The following is a 6,533-nucleotide window of genomic DNA, read 5'->3' as shown; positions in this document are numbered from 1 at the left end:
ATGACTCGTGATCCTAGAAGCCTCTAGTTAATTAGACAATGTTGTTGACTGTTTAATTTTTTTTGTGGTATTCAAATGGCACTTCAATGTAATAGAGACTAGTGACCGTTAATAGAGAGTACAAATGAAGGTACTGTTAATCGAGACTAGTGATTGTTAAATGATACTAGTGACTGTTAATCGAAAGTAGTGACTGTTAATCATAATAAAATATATTTTTATTACCCAAATAAATTGAATTTTTCCACTGTGCACCACAGTTTCGTCCTGGTTCTCCGTTACAATCGTAGTAGCATTCTGCTTCTGGAATTTTTGGATATTTACTTTCAATCAGGACATTTCCACATAGACAATAGGAACCTACCTACAAATTATAAATTATAATTGGTAAACAGCTGGACATGTTGATTACAAAGTAGAACTTTACCTGGAGGCAGAAATGATCGATATTTTATCGTTTTTTTATGTGTAATTAAGGTAACCAGTGCATAATGTGGAACTTTAAATAATGAGGAGGTTCAACGTTGAATTGTTGTAGTGATTATTTTCTTAATATGTTGAAGTCCCATTGGTGGTCTTCTGTTGGTTTTTTTCTCTTTGATCGGGTTTTTGTTACTTTGACATATTCCCCTTTTACATTCGTAATTTTACTTCATTTGCTATTCGACTTTTTGTAGAGGGTACAGTTATTAATGTATATTCAATTAACTGTTGCTTGACATTAAATTGATTTTTGTTAACCAAGGTAAAAATGGTCTTTGTAAATATTGAAAGATACGAACTTGCATGCCACAAAATCGGTATCCACTGCAATGTTGCTTACAGAATGCAAGAGACATGTGGACACTGCTTGCTATGTTGTGTTTCAAGTGCCTGCTAGCATCATCCTTGTAACAACCTAGATAATCTGATCCCTCTACAATAAAAAAATTAAGTTGATGAAAGGGATCGAGGCAAAAGATTCTAAACTCTCATTGAAACGCAAGAGTCGAAAAAAAATACCACGATGACCTTGTTAATTTATAAAATAAAAAGAATTCATCAATATCATTGATAAAGTGTTTTAAAGTGTAAATTGTAAAACAAGCGTGTTTCAATGAAATCTATAAAATAATTTGTCCATATTTTTAAATATCTTTTTGTGCGTTGTTGTTTTTAAAAGTATCATGTGCTTGTTTTCATATCATCAGAAGAACAATTGGATTATTGATCAAATCGGTTAAATCCAGAGATATATAAGTTGCTGTGATTTATATTCAGTGTATTCCCGTGTCTTTGTATTCTCAGAATCTCTATTGCTAATCAAAAGTAGTTTGTGTTTAAATATGTTGCTATTTTTTTAAATCAAGTTTATTGCCAACGACAAAATATTTGATATTGGTCATTTTACGAACAACAATCTATACACCCTCATGATAATATAACATAAGAAAGTATAACGAGTCATGAAGACATATATTGTTAGCATGAACACATTATCTGTATTCAAATAAGAATGATATGCAACCATTTAATTATGTACAAAACACACAAAAAGATGAATGTCGAATAATAAAGAAAAAAAATCCAATCAGCAAAAGTAAATTAAATAAAAGTCTGTAATGGACCGAGGCAACGCCGAGGGCCATTACAGACATCCGAGGCCATTATTACTGACCGAGGACATATAACAGGGCCATTATAAAAACACCCATTTCTTAATACATTTATTAACCAACTGAACAAAAGTATATGTGTTGCTACCAACTTGATGTACTCTCTTACTCTTTTAATAACAGTTTAGTTTGAAAAAAATAATTTGAACTTCATCATGATAAAGCTTTAAATATACGAAATATCCAAATAAAGTTGAAAGAAGTTATGTGTTGAAAAACAGGATGAACAGTGATCCCTTTATACAGGAACATATATATACTGTTCCCAGCTTTATATGGTTCTTTAATGTTAGTTGCTGGTTACTAAATAAAATAAAATACAAAAAGGTATTATACTCTTTACAACTTAATTTCATTAACTTTATTAAAAAAAAACTAACTGGGCTTAATACAGACAAACTTGGCATTAAGACAGGGACATTACAGAAAAACATGGCCATTACAGAAAAAACAGGGCCATTACAGAAAAAAACAGGGCCATTACAGAAAAACAGGGCCATTACAGAAAATATGTAATTTTAAAAAAATAGTCATTTTTGGCAATAATGTACTTAGTTGGTTAATAATACATCTTATAAACATAGACAGAACACATTTAACCGAACTTTAACATGTTTAACCGGTTCAGTAAATTAAAACTTGCTGTATCTGTAAATATTGAGAAACATAAAAGTATGTAAACACTTTCTCATGGTACAATTTATATTTGCTGATTGTGGTTATAAAGGCAGATAACCTCGATACAATAATTACGATTTACATCTAGATATAGATATTCTTTCTCTTGAAGATAATCATTGAAACATTCCAAAATAGATCTGTCAAAGCAATTTGGATATTTTTTGTGGATTAAACATTTTAAACTATTCAAAATATTGATAAGAACTATTTATTTTTTTATTTTATTCATTAATTTACAATATTGTGATCCAAATTTATGTTTTTAAAAATAAATACAAATTTGTGTAGTCGCGCGCTTATAATAATTATTTTAACCAATTTTAGAAATCGTACCTATCTTAACACACACTGGAAGGTCTTTGTTCGTGATGATACATGTTTCTCCAAATGAACACGGATTTGGCCAGCATGTATCTGATTCCTGTAAATAAAGGCAACAGTAGTATACCGCTGTTCAAACTCATAAATCCATGGACAAAAAACAAAATCGGGGTAACAAACTAAAACTGACGAAAACGCATAAATATAAGAGGAGAACAACGACACAACACTACAATGTAACTAACACACACAGAAACGGACCAAGCATCAGACAAAATCCCACGAAAATAACAAATATAACATCAAAACCAAATACATGAATTTGGGATAGACAAGTACCGTGACACGTCTTATCGCAATGTCAATTTACACTCAAAAATAAGAGAAAACAAACGACGCAACGTTAAACTGTAACACACACAGAAACGAACTATAATATAACAATGGCCATATTCCTGACTTGGTACAGGACATTTTTAAAGGAAAAAATACTGTAAAAATATATTTGTTATTAATTGGTCACAATTTATTTGTCAATAGATTGAACAAATTGCACTTAAGTGCATGAGCATGGTGAGAGAGAAATATATTTTACTGAAAATAGCTTGTCAAATTTAGATGTAATCGTAGGGAGCAATAACTCTGATGTAAGACTACCACACCGTAAACAAAAGCGTTATAGTTTGTGTTTAGCTTTAGTGACAGCAGTGACATATTGGGACATATGGGATTTGTTTTCATTATATATCACTTGACCAAAGATATTTTTGATATCTTGTAAAATAACAATATTAAACAAAGTCTGGCTACACAATTTTGGAAAGGCAAACATGTTCCGCACATAAAGTTATAATAAAAGTATAAACAAAATATAATTACATGAAAAAAATGAATAAAAACATTGGCAAACATGTATAATCTTATAAATGAATATTCAGACCTATTTCACATGTATCACTGCTCTCAATTATTGTTAAAAATGGAAATAAGACATATCATGTTCTTTAAGGTAGCACAATACAAAGATTTTATAACTCCAACTCCCAGGTTTTAAAATGCTCTAACTTTCTTAATAATGCTTGAAAATTTATAAAAATGGTAGTTTTAGATAGCTAACAGATTATTCTTTCAAATTAATGCAATGTTAGTATTATGCAACAATTATGTAAGCAAAAATAATGTTAACTGTGTCTAAAATATTTTTCACCAAATTTCCACTTTCAAATGAAATTAGCTTCTGTATAGGTATCCCTAGAGGATTGATTTTATTATATGTTATAGAACAAATTTTACACCTAATTAAACATTATCTTCTTTTATGTAGTTTGGATGTTTACACTAATTAGAGATTTACGAGAGAATGGAATACAATCTTAGACACCCTTTTGAAGCCCATGATGTGTTGATTAAGATTTCGTTAAAATTTTCTGTATAGCTAAAGAGATGATAGAGCTAAATTCGTTCAAGTGAACTTACCCAGATTTTGCCACTAATTACATAATAATCGATTACATAATGATTGCAGAATAAAATATTGCATTCATTTAAAAGATTAATCTTTTATCTATCTATATATACCTCTTTTATTATTTTCTATGCATTCATAAGAAAATTACAGCATTTCAAAGGTTAGTAAAAAAATCTTAAGTACTTACTATCATCCATGTTGACATTTCTGAGTACATGTAATGTTCCTTATCTACTAATATGGCTTGTTGAGTCGTGTTAAGCAGTTCGCAGTATAAATGACTTTTAACGAAGTTGATAGCAGTACATCCAGCGTACCTAGTGCATCGTAACATGCATATTCGAGGTCCTAAATTAAAAAACAGTTTCAGTATCTGAGATTCAAGATACTGGCCACTATGAAAACTTCCACCAGTTACTAAACGCATCATTGTGAGAATTAAGTTGGTGACCATTATTTTAATGATCAACATTGTCCTAGAACGAACCCAAATGTGTATGATATTGAAGTATGTATAATCCGAAATCCTCAACACAAATCTGAAACAAATCAACGTATATCTATTGTGCAAAAGTGTATATTGAAAATTACTTGATTGCATTTCGTTGACAAAAATTAACAAATAGAAAAAAGCCAGATTATTAAACATCAATGTACGCATGTTATTATACGGATAATTAAATTGACATCCATGGATGAACGGATGTTGATATAAAGATAATTAGATTGTTATACATGAATGTACGCATCTTAGTACTACTATATAGATTTACTATGAATATGAATAAATCATATGAAACGAGTTTCTTAAAATATTTGATGTTATCGAAATTATTGAACTAATGCATGAATATAGACTAAACTCAGTCTTACATGCAAGGTTTTCTTTGTTACATTCAATACTCATTTATAATGTATTATTGTCATAATATATTCATTCAATAGTTGTTGATGGCAAGGTAACTAACTAACCTTTGTTTTGCCAAAAATGGACATTAAACAACAATTAAAACAGAGCAAGAGGACAGCTTGACAGACATGTTAATTGAAATAGACAAGACAATGCAAATGTCCAAGTTCACCATAAACAAATTGCAAATGACATTTTGTCAAGTTTCAAAACATAATCCCATAGTTATTGCAAATAACTTTAAAACTAAGCCATTAAAAAGAAATATTTGTTGTTCAGTAGTCACATACATTTTTTTCCGAAAGTTTACATCCTTGTTTGGATAGTCGCGTTTGAGTTTTCAAAAAATATCACATTACATAGAGGAGTTATACTGACATAGATATAATTTAGAGTTCTCAATTTCTAATTCACTATCGCTCAAAAATAAAAACAACTAACCACAAACCTCAATCTATGAAAGAAAAACCATATCCTTTCCGTGTTTATTTCCATGTTCCATGTGTTACTTTACACTTTCAAATCTTAAATTCTCAAAAGCACTATATCCGGCGAAAATTCATAACGGGAAGTCCCTAATCAAACAGCAAAATCAAATGATAAAACACATCAAACGAATGGACAACTGTCATATTCCTGACTTGGTACGGACATTTTCCAATGTAGAAAATGGTGGATATAACCTGGTTTTATAAGAATGAACCTCTCACGTGTATGAAAGTCGTATCGAATCCCATTATAGTTACAACGATGCGTGAACAATACAGACATACTACATGTATGTAAAATTGTCAAAATAGGGGTCCAGCAGTCATCACCGTATCACAATCTCAATTTGAACAACAAAACAAGTAATTAATAAACAAAGAAACACAAAGAAAGCATCTATCAAATTTAAAAACCACCTTCATTGCTTACTTATATATGTATTTACCACTTAATGCTCCAACCCTTTCTGTGATGTTTCTAAATAAAAGACACTATCATCCGCAAAAAGACCAGGTAGATAAAAATCTACACAAAGACACAATTTAATTTAATAAATAAAAGACAAAGGTCCCCCTTGTTTAACATTTAGAAGACTATCGTACACATCAGACAACACATTTCCGAATCAATTAGGCGACGGATTGATGAATATAGTTTTTTAACAATAGATACAAATTTTAGCCAATAATTAAGGGGTAGTTCTACTTTTTAGTTAGCATTCCATACAATGTTAACAAACCATCTTCAGTTGAACACATAATTAGTTATCAGAGGTACTAGGATTATAATTTAGTGCGCCAGAAGCGTTTCATCTACATAAGACTTATCAGTAACGCTCATATCAAACTATCAAGTACACAGTTAAAGCATTCAGGATACAAAATTCCAAAAAGTTGCGCCAAATATGGCTAAGGTAATCTATGCCTGGGATAAGAAAATCCTAAGGTTTACGATAAATTCAAAGTTTTATAAACAGGAAGTTTATAAAAATGACAACATAATTGATATT

At 30.2% G+C, this 6,533-nt stretch overlaps 1 long non-coding RNA gene across 1 annotated transcript; it reads right to left on the bottom strand.

Moving 5' to 3' along the window:
• Positions 1-233: 233 nt before the first annotated feature.
• Positions 234-4,659, bottom strand: LOC143043639 (uncharacterized). The gene is made up of 4 exons (XR_012968521.1): positions 4,313-4,659; positions 2,670-2,757; positions 783-916; positions 234-364 (listed from the first exon to the last, which is right to left on the bottom strand). It is a non-coding gene; the product is annotated as an uncharacterized LOC143043639 (long non-coding RNA).
• Between the last annotated feature and the right edge of the window lie 1,874 nt (positions 4,660-6,533).

The sequence above is a fragment of the Mytilus galloprovincialis genome, chromosome 8 (assembly GCF_965363235.1).
Source record: "Mytilus galloprovincialis chromosome 8, xbMytGall1.hap1.1, whole genome shotgun sequence".
Classification (NCBI taxonomy): domain Eukaryota; kingdom Metazoa; phylum Mollusca; class Bivalvia; order Mytilida; family Mytilidae; genus Mytilus; species Mytilus galloprovincialis.
The sequence above is the reverse complement of the archived record's forward strand: the minus strand, read 5'-3'. Positions and strand labels throughout refer to the sequence as shown.